The sequence below is a fragment of the Thunnus thynnus genome, chromosome 18 (genome assembly GCF_963924715.1).
Source record: "Thunnus thynnus chromosome 18, fThuThy2.1, whole genome shotgun sequence".
Lineage (NCBI taxonomy): Eukaryota > Metazoa > Chordata > Actinopteri > Scombriformes > Scombridae > Thunnus > Thunnus thynnus.
This window is the reverse complement of record NC_089534.1, coordinates 8,596,890-8,619,088: the sequence shown is the minus strand read 5'-3', so window position 1 is coordinate 8,619,088 and position 22,199 is coordinate 8,596,890. Positions and strand designations below refer to the sequence as shown.

The following is a 22,199-nucleotide window of genomic DNA, read 5'->3' as shown; positions in this document are numbered from 1 at the left end:
GCTTCTCCTAACCGGACGGAAATAGATTTCTCCCATCTTCATCTCATACGTTGTCATTATGTGGATTTATTCTGACATTCTGTCATTTTCACATTAAAAAGATTTTAATACCTGGCATGAGTAATTTTTCCTGACACATGTACAGTGAGCAAATTTGATCTGATGTGTGTTTCTGGGATGTTACTAATCTGGATAAAAATGTGAGCGCAGATTGCAAACTGCTCTGATCCCGTATTACACATGTAAACTAAGGCAGGGATATCTCGTGGGACAACTCAATTAAAAGTGCACTCATGGTAATCAATAGCAAAGGAATTTGTGCGAAAAAATCAATTAATCATTCAGGCCCTCCAGCAAGCACCCCATATGCCATTTGCATCACTGGCTAATGTATGCATACTTTTACGACAAACTTCATTAAGAATTAACTTATCTGCCGCGCTCATACATTTCCTTTTAGTTACACATTCACATCCTCGCCTGATGAGTCTTTAATGATCAGTAATGATGTTGTTGGAAATACCGGCTATGCTAGCAAATGTCAGAACGTACAAACACCGTGTTGGATGCTGATAACTAAAGCTCACGTCAGTGTTTGATCCGAGCTGGGACCAGCTTCTAAAATTAAACAGCACCACAGTTCAAACGGTGTGGATTTTTAAAGGCTGATGCTGAGATATTTTTAGCCTACAGTTACTGATTGCCAAAAATTTTTTCAGTACATTTAAACTTACAAGCTAGTATGAAGTGTTTCTCACATTACAGTTCATTGGAGCCATGTCGTGTTTATTAACTGGGGGGACTGGAGCTGCCTAATGTTCCTCATAATCACCATGATGTATTAAACACAATCAGTTGTGCTGATGAGGCCTTTAATTGCACTAATTAGTGCATGAATTGCCAAATATTTCTATGTCAATGTTCTGGTTACTCTGGATGATCTACAAACCTCCCTGTAATGTTTTTTTTTTTTTTTGTGGAACTACTTTATATTGAGCAAACAGTCCTTATGAAACTGTTGTGTGTTAAAGCAGGCAACTCCTCCGGGGGCCCAGACCTTCAGGGGCCCAAAAGGTCCCAGATTCACTGTGTGTCAGTTGGTTTGTGGTAATTTGATTAACTGAAAATTTGTTTGGGAATATGCATCACTAATGCACAATATCAAATGAACTGATCTGGACCTTAAAGCTGCATTAATATTCTAAATAAATATTTTTATATTAGCAGTGGATCAAATGCATGATGTGAAAGGGGTCGCTCGTAGTGACAAACACAGAGAATAATAAGCCAACTCTGCTGTTCCTGTCATCTCTACAGAGCATTTTAGCATCTTTCAGCTTATTGTTCTGTTTTTTTATGGCTGTAAATTCACTGTTTTGGTTCACTCTCACTGCTCTGATCAACCCATTTCTGACAGCAGCAGGCAGCTCTTATAGCATAGCTTTGGTCAGCATCATACAGCACTGTATTATTGTACTGTAAAATGCCACTTGTGATCAAACTTGTCATTTTGATCTGATCATGACTTCTGACCTTTTTGCAGGAGAGTTGAAGGGCAAAGAAAAATATAATCAATAGAGAATCACATTATTTTAATATGTACAGTGAAAATAAAGTAAATGTATTGAAGATTTTAAAAATAACACTTTCCTACCTCAGTCAGTGTCCATGCTGTCTAGTTGGCAGCGTGAAGCCTCTGTTTTCTTTTGCCACTGCAGCATGAACACACCAGGTAATAGCCTTGAGTTCACTATTTCAGCCTGTTCTCGTGTCCTCTTCTCAAGCAGTATTGAACAGGCTTAGCATAATGCCTTTTCATGGATTCAGTAGTCATTTATATTCTGAGCCACTTTGCTGAAAATTACTGCATAAAAGTCAGCGGGGACCTTTTCCTTCTTAAGGGAAATCATGTTAGAGTCCAAAAACAATTCAGTTTGAAAAAGATTTGCAGCATGTATTCACACTAAAAATTTAGATTTGGCCCCATGACAGCGAACACAAACCAATGGGGTAATACATAAAAAGCAATAAGATGAAATGATGGTGATAGATGAAAACAGTGCATCTCAATTAAGGCACATTTTCCACGATTAACAAAATGGTCTTAGTGCCAAATGCACCAATTATCAAATAACAAAATGGATATTGGAAGGATTTCATTGCTTCTAACTCATCACCTCGCAGCAGGTGAGAGCACAAACGTGAAACAATAAAGTTGAAACTATTAACGTGCATAATCAATAGAAGTGTATATGTAAAATAACAGATTATTATAGGACTTGTATCCTCTGACTGCAGTGAATGGAGCACTCTTCAGAGCATTGCAGAGAAGCAGGCTGGAGTTGGGATGTTTTATGATATGGGATCACACACACACACTCAGGAGAAAATCTCTCTTCTGTGATAAGGCAGTAAAGCTGTATACCAGGTGCTGGAGTGCTGAACTAAGCAGACATGACTTTGAAGTGAAGAATCTCTCAGGCTACCAACACAGCCGCTCTCTGCTCAGTTAAACACAGTAACTGCAGTTTGAACCGCAAGGAGTAGAGAAACACTGCTGATGCTCCGCAGTGAAGTTCCCTATTACATACTAATTAATGCGCGTTTTGAGTATGTCGTGAGTTCACGCTGGTAAAATGCCAAAATTTAGTAGACTGACAGTATGCATAATAAATTCATATGTTTTTTTAGTGTGCTGTGATGGACACTTTGTCATTCAATGCAATGCAAAATGGAAACAGAGGGGTTTTTTGGTTTATTTTTTTGCTTAATAAGTGTGGTATTAGACCAGATTATATTTGCTCTGTGGTCCATTTCCTCCTCACCTCATCAATTTGATCATGTCCCAAACCACAACAGATAAATTCAAAAGGTATTCAGTGGACATTGTATAGGCAGCTTAAAGATTTGGACTTTGCAGATGATCTAACCATCCTTGCCATGAACTAACATAGTAAACAAGAAAAAACAGACATGTTGCCAAGCAAACAGGCCTCAGCACCAACACCTCCAAATCTCAGATGATGTACATTAATACAACACCTCCAGCAACAGCTTTAATTTAAGATTAAGATTTAAGATTTAATACTTTATTGCCATACAATTTAGCTGTTAGGAATTTGCCTCAGTGTGCTCATGACAGAATTACAAACAATCACATATAATACATATAATACATAACCCCACCCCAATATAATAAATGAGCTACTTTTTGGTGAGTTTGTGGAGGATTTCACTTATTAAGGCAGCTTTACCAGCAATGACTGCGAACACAAAGGGACATCAAGGCAGTCGATTGGAGAAAACTGAAGGAGTATTTTCCCTAAAAAACCTAAAAACAAAGGTCTACTATACCAGCAACATCAAATCCATCTTACTGTACGGTTCTGAATGCGGGTGGGAGGCCAAAACTGATATGAAAAAGATATAGGTGTTCCACAATGGATGCTAAGAAGGTTATGTTGCATCATCTAACATGATCTCAACCTTAGAATTATACAGAAAAACCAAAAGCAAGAACATCATTGCTGAAATAAGGCAGAAGCAACAGGGTGGCTGGGCCATGTGTTGCAAATGGAGGCAGATCACAAAACAAAAGTTGCACTGAGATGGACTCTTCCAGGGAAAAGAAAATCTGGCAGACCAAAAACTGACCTGGAGACGGACAAGCTAGCCAAAATACAGTGTTAATGCTTAAAACGCCTTCATTATCATCAGTATTGGAAATAATTCCACTACTTTTGGCGGTAACTAGAAATGTAACTCTTAACTTCTTCAAATTAAATAACGCAATTAAAATTACTGAAATTTAAATGGGCTCGTTATTCGTTACTTTTATCTTTCGTAAAAATCGTGGACGACTGCAGAAGATAGCAGACGAACGCAGCCTATTCCCCAGATTTTCCATTTTATGATCTAATGGTGGCGCAAGTGAATCAATCAGTCAGCATTAGACTAACTTAAGGCAACGTGAGCTTGCTGTCCTGAAATTATGGACATTATTTTTCCCTCCTCAAGATCAAGGACAAAAATATACTGGTGAGTTGTAGTCTATGTGCAGGTGGCCTATCAGGCCTATTGCAATAAGAAATTACTGTCAAATGTCTGAGGAACAGTTGTTATTTCATTTTACGCTGCTAAAAGAGTATTAAAACTGACTTGTATACTAGTGCATGGTTTGTAGGCCTGTCAAGGCTACAATAAATAGACCTATCAAATCATATCTATTGTGTTTTATTGTTCCACTACTCACTTTCCATCATAGTTACAATGGCTACAACGATAAATAAAATTTGACAGTTGTTTTGTCCCACACTGTGCCACAGCAACACTAAAATAATATAGGAGAATTGAAGCACACATTTAAAAGTAATGCAAAACTTACTCTTCCTAGTAACTAATTACTTTTATATGCAGTAATTGGTAAAGTAATTCAATTACTTTTTAGACTAGTAACTAATTACTAATTTTCAGTAACTTGCACAACACTGGTTATGATTACCTAGCAGTGATTCTTGCTCTTTTGTCTCTGGTCAAAATGCTAATATGAGGCTGGGTGTGAGGAGTTTTGCTGAGTTAAGTGCAGTGTGTACTGAAAAGTAATGAAAGAGAACTTCGAGCCCTCACATCCGCATGTGAAATGACTCTGGAGATCTGTGAGGTGAAATAACATTATCACGACTCGACACCTTCTGAAACGAGAGATTCTCAGGTACAATGGGACATCATTTGTCATTAGAAGTTTTAATTGCTGGAGTTGGGGGAGTTGCGGTCCTGACACATTGACTTTGGATTTCCAATTAAAACACCGAAGAAGGGCTTAGCTAGACGGAGCACAAAGGTCACGGGATGTCATATGAAATGGAGATAGTCTGAAGATATAAACTATTGCTACAAATTGTGTTTTTAATGAGCCACAGATGACCATGGTGGCCATGTAAGTAGGGTAGAGAGTAGAGTAGTAGAGATTAAAGATTTGATTTTGGCTTCAAAATGCATTAATAATTATGTTTTTACATTATCATCATTGCATACGTCAGCACACATACTGCAGATAAATATACAAGCAGTGAAAACCTATTAGTTCCATTTTCATTAGCTGAAAATTATCTTATGAGCTCTTCTTCTTTGTCACCATAAAGCTATATCTCTTTGTGTCAAAAAGCAAAACAGAGACTTCACTTCACAAGGGGGACACCTAAGTGAAGTGAACACCAGGAACTGGAGGACACAATAAGCTAAATTTGCAGCAACAACAACAACAACAGCGCTCCTGCTGATATCACAAGCAGCTGGGCTCTGTGATTATACTTCATCATAACTGTACACCTGCTGTGTGACAAAATAATCTCAACCCTTTAACTAGCTTTTTCAGAGAGATACAGTCAACAGATCTGTAATCTTCACTGTAATACACTGTATGTTTACAACAAAACAAAATGTATATCTCACACCATGCTGCCTATGTTTATTCTTATTTCTGTACATTTATAACTTTTTATTGAAATGTGGCAAGATCTGTGAATATAAGGAGTCAAAAGTACACAGAAGCAATGCTATTGTAAAAGTGCCTGATACAATCATCAAACCTTAAATGAAACCCATTTGGCCAGAAAAACACATTAGATTTTGACCGAAGATAGTATATTTTCCAAAAGAAATCATATCTTGTGTTTAAAACAAAATGAAGACATCAGTGCCACCGTTAAATTAACCCAAAGCCTTGCTTAAGAAAGAGTGGAGTTTACCAGCTAGGTCCCGAGATGAAAAGGCTTCTTGTCCAGCTAGCAGGTCTACACATGTCTGAGCCAAGTTTCATTAATAGAAATCTCAAAACCTAATTTGGTGACACAATGCAGAACAAAAAAATAAAAACAGTTGTGAGTTGTGAATCATGATGATGCTAAATAAATGCTGGAACTTAACAGAAGTCAGCTCCCACAGCATCCTCAATAAAAATGGGTGGTCAGGGGAAATCTGAACAGTACTTTGTCCATGACTGATGATGTTTCACAAGTCCACAAGAACATGAGTACAGACAAGAATGGAGATTGAGAAAGGCCTCCAGTGAGTCTTCCTCTGCGGAGATAGACGGACGGGTAGAAAGACAAGAATTGCAAAACAGTAGAGAAAAAAAAGAGTAACAAAGAAGAAAATGACAGAAAGACTGAGATAGAAAAAACTGTGAGTGAGAGACAGGAATCTCCACATGTAAAATGTTCAACATGATATCAAGTACATGATGTATTTTTTTATGTATTTGCCTTATTGAATTCCCTCCACGTTTCTTCACCCTACAGACAGACCAGCATATCAGGTTGTACTGAGCACCGCTACCACTGAAATCACGATACAAGGCCCTCGGCTAGATACACTCACATATAAATCTAAGCACTGAAGAGTAACATGTACTCTGTTGTCCTCTCTTGCTCCTGGCCCTCGCTGCGACTCGTGAGCTGCAATTGTATCTCCCAGAATAAAAACACGGCGGCCTGTTACCTCAGTATGGATCTGCACCCACCACCTATGTTGATGTTCTCCATGTAAATTTATGATTTTTTTTTTTTTTTTTTTACCACTCCAGTCAGTGTTGTGTTTTGTACGTGATGTGTTGCATTCCATGAATATTAATGATCTCCTGGAGATCTCGGTGCGATTGTTGCTGTTATGAAAGGTAATTTCCATCCCATTGCTAACATCAGCAGCCCTCGCAGGCACCTCTCTGCCACTGCCCACCCACACCCCCATTACAGCCCTACAAGTAATAAAAACCTGAGCGCCCTGCCAATTACATACAAGGGCATCTTGGAGAAAACAGAGGGGTGATACATAAACAAACAATGTTTTGCAGAGCCAGTGCACCTCTTCAAAAATGCGCATTGCATCGCCCACCTCCTGTAAGACGGACCATCAAAAATTTAAGAAAAACTTGTAGAAATTAAATCTTTTGCACTCTTAAAATTATTGGGGGCACCACTCTTTAATTTCAGGAGAAATAATTAAACTAAGTTAATCAGTCTTATATCTGAAAGTCATGGATTCTGAATACAGGGATCTTCATCTCTTTTTTATAGGAATACACAAATACAATAACTTACAACAACAATGTTTATTGAACTATCGAGGGATAGGGATGAATATGGAATAACTAAGCATATACACATATACAAATAGAATGATGCAGAGTTATCTATTGTGTAGTAGGTATAAGAGACCTGATAAACAGATGAGATGACTGTTACCTGAGAAGCAGCGAGTCAAATCAATAGTAGAACAGCTTAGTTCTGAATTGCCAATTGAGGTTTCAAATTATGAAAGCACCAGGGTTTAAACAAGTTGATGAAGATTTTGTAGAAATACTTGCTTGCTCCTTGGGGTGGCCTCTTGTGGAGTTCGATGTGGATCTTATAATGATGAGTAAATCGGCCAATCTGGATTTGAAAAGTTCCCATTGGAAGAGAGCCTCTCGTTTCAGCTCTTCTAGTTGTGATTCTTAACTCATGACTCTACATTTTGAGCAAGTTTTCCACCGGCATGGCAAAAAGCAAAAAGACTAAGATAAAAGCAAGAGGGTAAAAAACGCCCGCTTTCTCATGTAAGAGATTATTTTAAAGGTTTAGTCTGCCTGCCCAGAAGATTGGGGGGGCAGGAGGTGAATTGGTCTTTCCATGTTGCTGGCTCTTGGAGATCTAGAAGGGTCAAAGGTGGTTTGGGTCAGTGGTCTGGGTTAGTGGCCATGCAGGAGAAAAGGGATCCTGTTATCTCGATCGGGGCTGTTTGCAGGATGCTGTAAATGTCACTGACGTCTTGTTGACCGGCATTTCTGGAGTTTGAAGAAAGATCTGGTTCTGTTGTTTTAGGGTTGTATTGTCTGCATTCAAAAAAACCTGCTGAGACCTTCCCCTACAGTGTTTTTATCGAGGAAATAAATATCATAGAGTTGTCTTTACCTGCCTTGACTAAAGGTCTATTAGATGTTGCTGCAGGGGGAATATATATTTGGCTTTTAATAATCTGAGAAAGTATGTGTAAAGGGGCCAAGTTCAAACTCTTGACAGCTGTAATGTATCATAATAATGTTTAAAGAAAATAGGGCCACACAATCTGCCTCAGTGCTGCCGGGTACCTCGGGAAATCCTTCAGTTTTTACTCAAGCGATTATGTCTTGACTAGATTTATGGATATTGATTGAGCCGCATCTTTTATTAAAAGATAGGCGCAGATTTTTAGTCCATCTTAATACAACAGACACATGCCAAATGTAAGTTTAAAAAGTTTTTGTTCACTGTAGTAATTCTCTCCTTTAGCCCAGAAGCAACACATTTCTGGTGCAGTAAAAGGGCGTTTTCAGACCTGTTCTGTTTAATCTGGTTGAATCAGACTGGTTCATTTTCCCCATTGGTGTGATTCATTTAGGCAGGTCTGAACACAGCAATTGTACTCAGTAACGGACCAAAACAACTGTACCAAGACCCTTTGTGGACATGGTCTCGGTCTAGTCCCAAACCAATTGTAGAGCAGTTCGTTTGCAGTGGGAACGTGATCCGACCTCGATCCAAACAAACTACAATGCAAACTCTGTTTGAATTAAACAGCATTTTTGATATTTGGCAGATAGGACCCTCTTCCTGTGTTTACGTTCTTGTTCCCGCCCCAGAAAACATCTAACCAAGAAGCAGAGTGAGTTTGTAGTGATGCCTTTTGGTTTGCTTGTGTGAAAAGAAATCAAATCAAGGGGAAAATTAAACAAGTTAGCCAACTCATCCACTGATTCAGATCAGAGCAAACAAACTATAGGTTTGAAAATGCCCCAAGTTAATTATTTTTTGTGTTAAATTCCCTGATGAGCTTCCTTGCTGAGCTGTGGTGCAGGGATAGTTGGATGTAGGTTTGTTGCTGGAACACAACACTGGCAATAAACCTACATGCTACTGTCAGGACACAAAAAAATCACTTGATTTGGCTCAGACTCAGACTGCTGGAGCCTCATATTAGCTTCGGCTGAAGACATGTCTTACTAAATCACATTTGAGACCGAAGCTTTATGCAACTGAATGTCCTGGGTCCAGTAGTAGACGTCTACTGTGCTTTTGTCCCCTATTCCATACATGCTGGAGGGATTATTTCATGGCGAATGTGGAGAAGAAGAATGATTACAGCGACCAATAACTCTTTCAATGTACATTTGGCATTAGTATTGTATGAAGAGAGTGAGAGATGACTAAAAAATCTGAGTAGTTTACGGTGCATTTAGCAGGTTTCACAAAAAGCAGTTAACAGCAAGCTAGAGCGAGAAACAGCACTTTTATAGAGGGCACATTTACAGTAATACAGAGTCTGCAAAGGTATTTGTCACATCATTTTGCATTGATTATCAATTTGAGGTTCTGCCAATGGCGCTCTTTGTCACACAGCAAATATTCCCATTCATGTTGGGAACACAGTTTTCTTCATTGTATTCTGGAGAAACTCCAGTGGCTGCAGCCACAAAACAAACTGTGGAGGATTATGAATCTCGGTGCTTAGAATAGCAAATGTTAGAGCTTTAATGAACCCAAGATACACTAGGATGAATCATGTTTATTTAGCATTAATCAGTAACATAGTATGAAAATGGACATTTATTTTTGGAGATGTGTTTTGGCCTTTTTCTTAATTATTCACAGTGGAGAATCAGGAAATATTTAGAGAGAGAGAATGAAAGATGACAACCAAAAACACTGTTTACATCTGGCATTGAAGTGTAACTTGGATACAGATAACCGCGCTGATTTTAGACCTATTATTAATCGTGTGTTTTTAGAAGTCCTAAAGATTGATATGCTTCAGCATTTGCATCAGTATCTGCACTAGAGTAGTAACGCTACGTTAGCTGTTGATGGTCAGTAACTACCTCCAAACTGTAGGCTGACTGCTCTTTAAACCCCAACGTCTCATTTTTGTTTTCTACACAAAAAGAACACAGAAGATGTAAGATGTGGAGGTTTTGAAGTTGTTTAAAGGCACATTTGATGGAGCCTGGTTGAGTAACTAAAGTAAAATAACAAGTAATGTAAGTATTTACTCTTACTGGTGAGTAATTAGTAATGTGGTTACTTTTGAAGAAGTAATGGGTCAATTATTACATTTTTCAACACTGGCTGTAATAACTGAATTCATCCAAAAGTGACACAGACTCGAAAAATGAACGTATTTTAGCTGCTGATTAAAGAAGAGTAATCTTTAGTTTCTGTTTCCATTAGCAGCACATGCACTACAGTTTTGAGCTTGGTGATGGGATGTTACAGAAATGCACCTTGGAAGGCATAGTTAGTATCTCCCCCTAATGTCGTTATCTACATAAGTATGTGTCCTTGCTCATCTTATGTACTAATTATTCAATCTGGAGAATTTCATGTCTTGGAAATGTTCCATCAGTCATCTACCATGTGAAAACTCTTCCTTTCCTTCAACATGTCTGTGCAGGAAACTAACAGGGCTTCTTCCTCCGGTACCCCAGACCTCGGAAACATCCTCTCACGTTGCAGCTCTACGGGGAGACAATTACTGACAAAGCAAAAACATTGCATAGCAGCATATTGCAATACAGCTGATTGTACCACATTATCGCTGTCAGTGGACTTCATGTAATTAAGCATGACTTGATCTGAGCATGCAAAACAGCCAGTGTGAACACGCCACCAAGGCTGATATGACTTAGGATGCTGTAGTTGCATTGCACATACTTCAGTAGACCGAGCCACAGCTTCAGTTCATGGATTATTAACTCAAATGATGAAAAGGTAAAGCACTGTGTAATGTAGTGGGTAAAAAAAACAGAAGACAGCAACGGTATTGTCGCTGTTTCCAGCCATCATCTGTATTTTTTCACATCCTCCATCATAATGAGCTGTGTACTTTAGTCCTTCCTTGGTTCATCAGAATGAGACGGTGACATTTTGAAAAAGTACTCTGGCAAACGGAGAAATAAAGACACAAAGGGAGGAAGACTGGCAGGAAAGTTGGGGGTGGAGGTGGCGGCGGCGGTGGCGCACAGCTGCCCCTGGCTGTTTCCACATGGTTATGAAACATGGCTGAAACGTATCAGGACACACACAGACGCTCTTTACTGTGAGCTGCTGACAGCCTCACAGTGGTGCCCATAATCACAGTAATGAATGCCCTTGCAGGTATCGTTTTTATATCATAGCCTGTTCCCATTACAATTTAAAAACTGCTTCAGTAAAGGGCTTTCAGTTACTTATGAGCAACCTAACAGGACAATGGATCAGCAGGGAAATTAGAGGAAAGACAATACAAACATACTCAATAAACAAAACAGTAAGTGGCACAGTAGGAATGACTGAGTAAAACATTGCCTTTGTTGTAGTGAGCTCCTATTTGCTATTATTTACAGTGCTGCAGCAGACTGGAAAAGACAGATTATTTATGGTGTAAAAAAAAAAATTACATCTAATTGTGGTCTGCCTAAAAATTCTACTACATATCACACACAAAACTACTTCTACAACCCAGCAGAATTGAGTCATCTCTTTATAGATTTTTCAGTTAAATGTCAACATCCAGTATTTCTCCTTGGGTGCTGCAGCTTTGGATCTAAAAAACAAACCCCAAACCACCAATAACAATGTGTTCCTCACTGACTCATCTATTTAAGTAAGTTAAATCAGCTATAAAGGTGCCACCCACTGGTGAGCTCGTTTGTCACTGGTGCCAGCTTCCTTAATGTCTGTTACTGTAGGCTTTTGCAGAATAAACAGTGTATATTGTTAAAGTGGTCAAATCCATGTGAGATATTTTAAGTGTGGTTTGCGGTTATTTCTTGACAACAAAACCAGGAGACTGGTTGTAAAGCTAAAACAAGTCTTGATGTTTATGGATCATAGTTTAATGTTTAAGGAGGTTAGCAGAAATTGTACCGTTGTTGTTTTATTCATTGGGACTGTGTTACCATTTGATGTACTGAACCAGAGTTAACTTATAGCTAATTTTCATCTTTGCTCAATAACAAACAGTACAAAGCAAAAAAACACAGGACACATAATACAAAGCTACACACAATAGCACATCACATGCACTCACAATGTCAACTAGAAATTAATAACGTAAGCCTTGTCAAATTAAAGCAAGATTATTTGTGTTCATGAGAAGACCAGGAGATGTAAATTAAGAGTCAGTGGTTAGAGCAGATTTTTTAATTTGGTTTTGAACGTACTGATAGAACTGCAGCTCTTCATATCATCAGGTAGGACGTTTCACTGAGTTGTGGCTTTCACAGAGAAAGCTGACTGCCCAATTGCAGTGTGATGAAATGGTCTGGTGAAATCTTGTGTAGAAGATATTCTGGAGGATCTTACTGAGCGAGTGTACACACAAAGTCACGTAGTGCAGGAGGGGCCAAACCATTTAAAATTTTATAAACTAGGTACAAATTTGAGAATAATCTAAAATTCTGTAAGGTCACCAGAGACATCTGTAAAACATAATTTTAATTAATCTCTTTTAGTACACATCATTATACTACCATCCCGCTCACTCGAGAAAGTAGAGGGTTATTGAAGTTCTCAAAGACAATCCAAATCCTGGAGCAACTGCCTCTCCTGACAAAGATTATCTCCAGTTGAACAAATGTATTTTATTTTAATTTTTGATTCAGAGCAGTTCACTACATAACCTTTTTTTAATACTGTCTGTTTAAAGTTGGATCACATAAGCTGAATTATGCAGATTCATAGACATATCTCTGTTTCTATATTAATGAACACAAGAATCTCATAAAAAGGTGTCGAGTTTCATTGGTAAAAGTAAAAAGATGAAGGATATGAGTTCTCAAAAGTACCCTGTGCTTGATTATACTGCTGGGGTTGAATCAGTGCAAAATAGAGCTATAAGATTATTTCCTGTGTTTGCACAAATATGCACCAAAGTTGGCTATAGTGGGGGGACACATGATGGGAACCATGTGAGGCGCATTGGAAGATATGTACAGCTCAGTTATGGAACTGGTTACTTAATATGGAAGATAGGTTGACAAGACAGATATTCATCTGGGATAAACAGATGATTAAAAGATGTGTGTGCATTGTTCTGCAACTCTGGGTTTGTTGAGGCTTTTTTTTTTCCAATAATGAAAAGCTCAACATTTGTTCAGAGAATCTGTGTTTGCTCAGAACAAAGATCAGTGGGCCAATGATAAATGGACTAGACTAAAACTGCGTATCTTTACGATGATAAAAAGTGGTACTGAGAATTATTTTGTATATAATTTGTCTAAAAAGCAAAGATCTCTGTGTGCCCGCCTGAGATCTGGTATTTTACCGCTGACTGTTGTGTTAATATAAAGGAATGAAAGCGGATTTGTCTAATGTGCCGTCTAAATTATATAGAAAATGATTTCCATTTTGTTTTCTAATGTCCTTTTTATCAGGAACTGTGCAGTGCTTTTTTAGGAAAATGGTGATTTTGTAAATATGAATGATGCACAAAGACTGAGTTGGCTGTTTACATATGAAACATATAAATTAACCAGTTATCTGTGGAAAGCCTGAGAGAAGAGGAAAAAAGAACTTTATCGAGATGATCTGTAGATATGTTGAATTTCTTTTCTGTGAACAGTTCAGGGATTTTTGCTCTATATTTTGTCATCATGCTTCTGTATATTCTTTGTATATGTGCTACCCGATGATGCATGTTTTTTTTTTGAATAGTGGTGTCTTGCAATCTCATGTTTGATGAGCCAAATGTTTGGCATGACACAGAAATAAAATTAAAAACTAAACTATCTGAAATATTTCAAATTCTGTTGATACCCACAGCTGTGCTCAAGTAAGCACTTATATTAATTTTTCAATGATAGCTGTAATAAACACAAGTTCAGCTAGCACATGTGGCATCAAATATATAACAAGACTAACATGTGAAATACACCAGGCATGGACGTGACGAGTCATGTAGGCAGAGCGGAGCCGGGTTTGTGCCAGCCATTGTGTTGCCAGATGATAATGCAGTTGGTTATGCAGGGTTTGGGAGTGTAGGCTATATTAACTGGTACTGAATTTATTAACTAGATCATTTTAACTACAGGATCATGGGTCACATGATTTATTTTAATGTGCAATGACAAAATAAAAAGGTTGCACTGCTGCGTTGCATTGCCTCTGGTACAACGAAGTATTTATTTTAATCATTTTGTAACAGATTGTAATAATTTTTTACACAGTTCTATGTAGTTTTTGCCTGTTGGAGGATAAAAATAGAGATGAGCAGCAGGACAAGCACGCGTGGTCAATGTAGTAGCTTCACTTAATTATAATGGATGTGCTGTGCTGCAGCCATGCCACGGCAGATGTGTCGCGCCGTGTTAGTGCCTGGTGCATTTTGGCTGTAAGGCGGCATTCAGACTGACATTAGCTCTGCGTGGAAAAAATGCAGCCCCCTCAGTCATTTGAATGGAGCCCGTCGATGCAGCAGGGATGCTAAAACGAAGGGCTGCAGCAAAAAAAGTTGAAAAAGACTCAACTTTTGTTGCAATGCATAGTGACTGCTTTGGCCAACCACATACATGCATGTGCACATTCCTGGTAGATTACTTTGTAACATGAATACTGTATTTATACTTCAGTGATTGTGACGAAAGATAACATAGTTGCTGCTGTGATAACTTTGCAGAGATGTAAAATCCTGTCAATGAGTATAACAAACCACATCTGATAAGCCTTTAAACACTCAATCTGTCCGACTGGATCATATTTTATTGTCTCACATGTATCTAACCAACACGCCCCACTAAGAGTTGCATTAGCAGGTCTGTCAGGCTGTACTCAGGCACAGCAGTGCTTTGAGCTAAATGCTAATCTCAGCATGCTCACAATTAATTACAGACTTTTTGAAAAAACCTTTTTTTTTTTTTTTTTAGCTTACAGCACCTGTCAGTGCAGAAAACAACATGAGTTTGTGTCCATACACAACATGCTGATATTTGGAATGCTTTGCCATGTTAACTATATTAATTTAGTATGATAGCATGCTAACATTTGCTAATTAGTACTTAACACAAAGTAGCTGTTGGGAATGTTATTAGTTTTGCAAATAGCTGCTCATAAACTCAACTATTAGACAAGCTGAAATGTTGACCCATGTCACCAACGTCATCTGCAAGGTTTTTTTAGTCCCTGCATGTCAAGTGAATCAATGCCATTCCACATTGAATTAAACTAGTTTAACATTTATATCAACTTTAAATAAAAAATTCATTTTTGCCTTGAACAGCAATATTTCATGGATGGAGTTATTAAAACACCTGGGAAATCAATAGGACAAATGAACAAAAGATGAGCCCACACCGTCCTTTACAAATCCGTCAGGGACCTTCAGAGCAGCCACCTGTTCATCGTTATCACTCCATCACTCGAATCAGACAAAACGTGCTTAGGGTTTTTTTTTAGTACCATCAACTCAGTGAAAGACACGACAACAAAAGCCAAACATGAATTTATGTAGCTGGTTCCAGAAACCCATAAAAGTTCACAGGTTTTAATTAGTTTTGATGATCTTTTATGCTTAAGTAATAGAGAAACTTTGCTGTATCCACTTTGCATTTCACTTGATTTCCCACCTTAATAAACCCCTCACAGTCTGAGCGTAGAAAGTTCTTTTGAACTTTAAAACTTCTCTAAAATTTCACTATTGATCTATCAAGCTGTCTGCTGTTGAGCCTCACTGGTTTTTAATGGAGCTGACCCGTCAAGAACAAAGTTTAAAAAGTTTTCATGGTGAATTAACATAATCAGCTCTACATATGCATGACCAGCTTTCCTTAGTGGAGTTTGTATGCAAACTTTTGCTTGAATATCTTTCCACACAACACACTTGTACAAAGTCTTTTCTCGGATTAAAGAGGTACTTTGGTTTATTTGTACAATTGATCAACTTCATATCATTAAATCTAAGTCTTACACCGGTCTGAATTACTTTCTCGAGTTCAAACGGAAAAATTAAATCTTGTATTGATTCACTTTTTTGATGTGCCCTCAGTGGTTGTACAATAAGATGTTTCTATCTCAGTATACTATTAACATGCTGCAGACTTCAGTTGCAGCTTTGTTTGTGGATATCTCCACTTTCTATATCAATTTCATAGAGAAATTTTATATTTAGTAAAATCAGCACAACCGTTTTCTGAACTGACAGCATGAGCAGTCGGTTATGTAGGGAGCAGCAGGTCAAACAGCATTTATAATGAATTTATAATGAATTTTCCGATGCAGCTCTAAACATAATCGAAAGCAATCATCAATCTTACTTTTTTGACATTATTGATTTAATTAACGCATACAAAAGAGTTCGGGGTGGTGGAAGGAGCTTCTGCTGCAAACATCTTCGGCAGAGTAGCAGTAACACCGGCATGAATATGATTGGATGTTATTAGTCAGCTGATTGTCATGCAGCTGTGAATGAGCCAGTCATTGTGAAGCGTGTATGAAACAGCTGATACCAATCAGCTAAACCGAAGATGACATCATTGCCTTGTCGTGCTGTTTTTACTGTAAAGAAAAATTTGTTTGAGAGTTTGTTGACATGAATATGGTTTTGAAATTTGCAGCTGTAAAGATTCGACAGTGCAAATCTGCTCTCATAACTAAATGTTTGCTGATATAGTTGTTTTGCCTTCACTCTGCCTCATGAAGAAGAAATTATTATTATTATTATCATTAGAAATTGAGAATTTGCAAATGTTGAACTCCCTCAATAGAGAGCCAAATGCTGTGTTGTGTTTTTTAATGGCTCTAATAGATCAACATTATAATGCTAGAATACAGCCTACCCTCTTATTCAGGCTCTCCAGTAACAATTCAGCCCCTCAGGCCAGCGCAGCATTCATTTTCATCGCAGCCACTGAGTGTGTGTTTGTGTGTACACATGCATCTGTTACTCCTATGAATGTGTATGTGTGTGTGTGTGTGTGTGTGTGTGTGTGTGTGTATGCAGTAAAGGAAGACAGGCTCAAGTGAGCACAGTGCAGAGCAGCAGAGAGTTTCCCCCACCAGCGCTACATTTTGATTGCCTGACCTCCATCGCTCCAGCGGTGCTCGCGTCCATGACCTCCCTCCATTACATCACACAATAAAGACACAGTACAAATACACTCACCCTTTCCCTTTTTCTATGTACAGGAGGATCGTATATATAATGTATAGAACAGAGTTGAATAGGAATGTGTCCTGTTGTGTTAACATCCTGCAACAAACTTGAGTGTTTTGCATCTTCCTCTCTGTTCCCTCCCTCCTTTCTTTCTCTTTGCTGCTCATATTAAAATCATGAGCGTGCCTCGCTGTGTGATGGTTTATTTTCAGCACAGGAGCAGAAGGGCACGCACACACACACACACACACACACACACACACACACACACACACACACTCAATGAAAGCAAAACAAAAAAACAAAAAAAAAACCCAGCATGTTCTTCCACTCAGCAGCCTGTTTGGTGCTGAACGTCAAAGTAAAATGCCAGAGAGGGAAAGCTTTGTCACTCCAGTCGCGGTAAAGTGGAGGGACATGACGGCTGCCTACACAAAAACTCAAGGGATAAAGTACACAATGTGTTTTCATGGGATGAAACTTGACAAGCGTGTTCTAGCTGATGAAACAACGTGATGCTGTAGACGTAACTGGCCTTGACAACACGTTTCCACATATGCCCTGCCTCCTTAAAGCAGGTGCTTCACCTCTTCGGTGACATATTCAATGAAAAATAAAACTGCTATGTTTCTGTGTCTGTGATGCTCATGTTCATTGCAGGACTTATTTAGTATTATAGCTGTTGGCTGTAAGTGTAGGCGGAGGGAGCAATAGCAGTAGCATAGTAACAGCAACGGAGCGTGAGTTTCTCACGTTGAGAAAGCAAATCGTGCCCTTGCTGAAATGTGCAACAAACGCTGTGGCTGCATTGCATTTATATCTGTTTCAACCTCTGTCAGTGAAGAAATGGGGAGCTCTGAGTCCCCTGCATGTGAATGTCAGAATGCTTGCTGCTAAAAGGAAAACTGCAGGTGTAGAAAGAAACCTTTGTTCTTGGATTCTGAGGGACATATTGATGGTTTAGATGCTGAACAAATATTGAAATGTTGTCAAAGTGAATTGCTGCTACCAGAAGAAAACTGACAGCATATGACTAAGTTTAGCAAGTTAGCCACCAGCAGAGAGCAAAAAGGTATAAAAATACAATACATTATCAGATTAAAAGTGTTGTTTAGGTGGATTTTTCCAACAACCATGCAGTGTAACACTGACTGCAGCACTACTTTAATTCCTGGATAACTAAAATGAAACCAACGCAGTACAATTCCTGTGACATTTTGCACAAAGGAAGAGTTCAACATTTTTGTAAAATATGCTATATTATATTTGTTTTCTTGTGAGATTTAGATGAGAAGATTGATGCCACTCTTCATATATGTCCGTTAAAGATAGCTAGTTTAGCAAAAAGATTAGTAGCCTAGCTCTGTCCAACAGTAACAAAATTAAGAAGTATAAAGATTAAGATTTGCGGGGGTTTATGTTCTGGGGAAAAGAAAAAAAATTGCCTGGCCAGCCAGTTTTCCTCTGCTTCAAGCTAGCTAGCTAAGCTAATCATCTCCTGGCTTTAGTTTCCTATTTAACGTACATACATGGTGTTATCAATCTTTTCTTTTCTGTACTTCCCCAAACATTGTGAAATTAACGCTGAAGTTATTCTGAAAGTGGCACAATTATTCTACAGTTTCCCTTGTTCTCATTGTGTCCATTTTAAAACTCAGGGTGGTTGTAATACTTGAGTTTCAGGCTACTAAGCTTTACTCGGGTTTCAGTTGGAAATCCCTGTCAAGGTAGAGGGCAGTAGTAGGAGGCACAGAATTGGGCTGCGTCCCTGTCTCTTCTTATGTTTTCATGTGTTCCCCATTCCTCCTGTGCTCCGTGTCCCCAGTTTGTGTGTTTCTGTGTTTGTGTGTGTGATCCTGCCGCTTACCTGGATCCTACACACCTGCCTGAAATCAGTGCATCACCTCCTCAGCCAACACACCTGTCTCATCACCTCTCCGCTAAATATACTCTGGCGTTTCTCCCACTCATCGCCAGATTGTTGCTTCTGCTAGTGTGCTATACTCTGGCTCGCTTTGCTATTTTCTTTTTGATATTCTCCAATTTAGTTTCCTCGTGTTTGCAACTGATTAACGCCTGTTTGTCCCATGTGCTTCAAGATCCCTGCCAGCCTGTCTGACTGCCTGCTTGCCTGCCTGTCTGCTCATCTGCCTGCTTATTCATTCTCCCTCACAAACTCCATCAACAACGCCGCCTTGACATCTCCATTCCTCCTGCCGTCTCCAGCCATCCCCGGTCATCTCGTCCCCTTCTGAAGCGCATTACAATAAATCTGTTAAACGTCATCTGCCTCTGAGCCTGAGTGTCTGCGCTTGGGTTCACCTGTTCCACCCCACATAACAGGCTGTGGTGACTCTTCTTGGTAATTTCCCACCCTGAGTGTTCACCTCACAACCGTGCATATTCCTTTGTTAACCTTGTATGTCAACATCCACTCATTCTTCTTAATGCTATACAAAGCACGTTTAGCATAATACCCACCACAATGCGAAATTGGTATTTCTGCTCTGCAGAAATGGAATTTGAAATGACTCTGTGTCCATTATCCATTCTGCAGCTGCTATATGCCAGGATTTTTTTTTTTCCTGATTATGTTAATGTTGTAGCATTTAGCTGTGTGTGTGTGTGGGAGGGCCAACAGCACAATAGACCTCCTGTGCTCTGGCTGACTGCAAAGCTGCTACCGCTGAAAGTTCCAGCTTCACTGAGCATGTTGGGTGCAGGTTGCTCATTTACAAGTTAGAAGAATTCTCTGGTGTCCTTACAAAAAAACAAACCTGAATATAGAGAATATATTTCTCCTTTTGGGCTCTGTTGGCTTAGCATATACAGTATCAGTAGTGCACAGAGGGTTGTTCAACACTACTGGAGGTTTCATAGGTGGAAGAGCACTGCAGGAAGAGAAAGCAAAAACATCTTTAAGACCTGTCTTACTTTAAATACATTTTAGTCATGTCTTTTTTTTGCCTATTCTAGTGTAAAGAGTTGTTCAGCTAAAGTTAAAGCTAATCTATATATTTTTTGAAATATTAAAATAGATCAAATGGCTACAGTAATGTGAAAGGTGTCACTTGTAGTGACAAATCCACAGATAATCATCAACCAACACAAGCCTTTTAGCCTCTTTCATCCATTGCTCTGGTTTTCCAAAGCAATAAAAAAAATGTTATGCTCTCATTAACGTCATTTGTAGCACCAGCAGGCAGCAGTTTTTTAGTGTTTTAACTGCACGCTACCTGCCCAGAACCAAATGGCAGATTGACAAAGTTGGCATCTAACTGGTGAACACAGTGGAACATTTAGCAGCTGGAGAGCCAGATATTTGCCTCAGGAAATAGTAATTAGAGCTAAAGGGAAAGTATTGGGCTTCTGCCACACATTCTCCATAACATCTTTAGATGGTGATAATATTTCAATATGCAGGTTGCTCCATTGTCCCCAGTGGGCAAAAACAAGTGTATCTCTGCTTTAAAGCAGCAGCAGGCAGTGAAGAAACCAACTGTAAGCTACCTGTCAGGTACCAAACAACAAGCAAAGTTAGTGAAAAGCAAATGAAAGTCAAACATCTAGCACCAAATGACTCATTTGTTTTCATGGGTTGGTGGAGACCAAAACAGAGCTAAAGGTGAAGATAAGTGATGGAGTTTCAAAGGACTGCTAATGTTGCAGCTTGTGTGTTCGATGTGTAAATAGGTAAGTGTTTGCTAACACATTCACCATATCAACTTTGTCAGCTGGTTACTAAAAAATTAGTTAATGCATTTTTAAAGTGTTTTGGGTGTTTGTTTGTTTTTCCTGAACATTTATCGAGAGTTTTACTAACACTGAATGCAATAATAGATCAATTAAAACTACAAACAGCAGATCTTGTACAGAAATGTTTAGCAAGCTAAAAAATTAGATCAATCCTGATAAGATCAGGAAATATATTACAAATAGTGTGCATTCATTGATAGTTTTATTCTGCTGGGACAGGTTGCAATGACAGTCAAATGTGTTAAAGTCAAAACTGTGTCCCCGTGTTCACTTTCCTTTCATTGCCTGTTTCTGACGGTCATATTACTTATAGATGATTAATGTGAAAACACTGCTCTCAACTGAAACTTTCTTTTTGATCATCTATTACAAAGTTAAATTAAATTCACTGTTCAATGGCAGCAAAAAAAAAATATGAATGTGCTTTTTCTGAAGCTTTGGCCTGAATGGAAGAGTAGAAAGATCTATGACAGAGTCTTACATAACCCTGCACTGATGCTGTAACTACTTTAGTGCTGTATTATTCTCTGCTGTGCAGTCAACTAGAGCCACCTCTGCTCTCCTCCTAAAAAACATCAAAAGTAGCCTATCTATAGTCTCAGTCTGTATCTTTTTCAATAATTTTAATGGACTTTCTTTTATTCTGTCTTACTCTCTCTCTATCTAATTCTCTATTTCCTATCTATCAATTACTCTCCCTCATCATCTCTTTATTTTTCACATTTTATTCTCCTCTTTTACCTTCCTTCGTTCTCTATTTCTTGCTCGTTTTCTTTCTGCATCAGTTGAGGAAACAGACAGGGTAGATTGCCCTTGACAAGACAGGTTAGTGACGTATTTCACTCAATGGAGAGAGACACACAAATGCACAAATGCACACAAATTGTACACACACTTTTATTATATTTTTGTGCCTGTGGAGAAAATGATAAATATTTAACACTATCAGTGCCACTGCGTGTTGATATCTCATCCCTTCTGTGTACCTGCAGGAAAACGACAGGTTTTTCCATCCAAACATGGAACTTCACCAAAGCGGGCTGTGTTGACAGCTGGATGACACCATAGATGGTAAAAAATAATGGATGTAGCCACCATGATGTCACCCATTGGTTTGTGGACTCCCAGTTTGTATTTTGACTGTCGCCATCTTGGATTTTTGGAGCCAGAAGTGACCATATTTGGACGAGAGGGTGGCGCTGACCTGCTAGCTTGGTTATTGTGGTGCATTTACAGTCTGTGGTTAACTGTGATAATGCTAATGCTAATTTTTGCTAGCGGAAAACAGGCTTAAAACCATTAAA

General features: G+C 38.7%; 1 protein-coding gene across 1 annotated transcript in view; it reads left to right on the top strand.

Annotated features, from left to right (window-relative positions):
- Positions 1 to 21,395, top strand: part of LOC137169732 (uro-adherence factor A-like) — a 58,620-nt gene extending 37,225 nt beyond the window's left edge. Inside the window, exon 7 of the mRNA XM_067573053.1 lies at positions 19,239 to 21,395. The gene's annotated coding sequence lies outside the window, so the exon portion shown is untranslated. The remainder of the gene's footprint in view (positions 1 to 19,238) is intronic.
- The last annotated feature ends 804 nt before the right edge of the window (positions 21,396 to 22,199 follow it).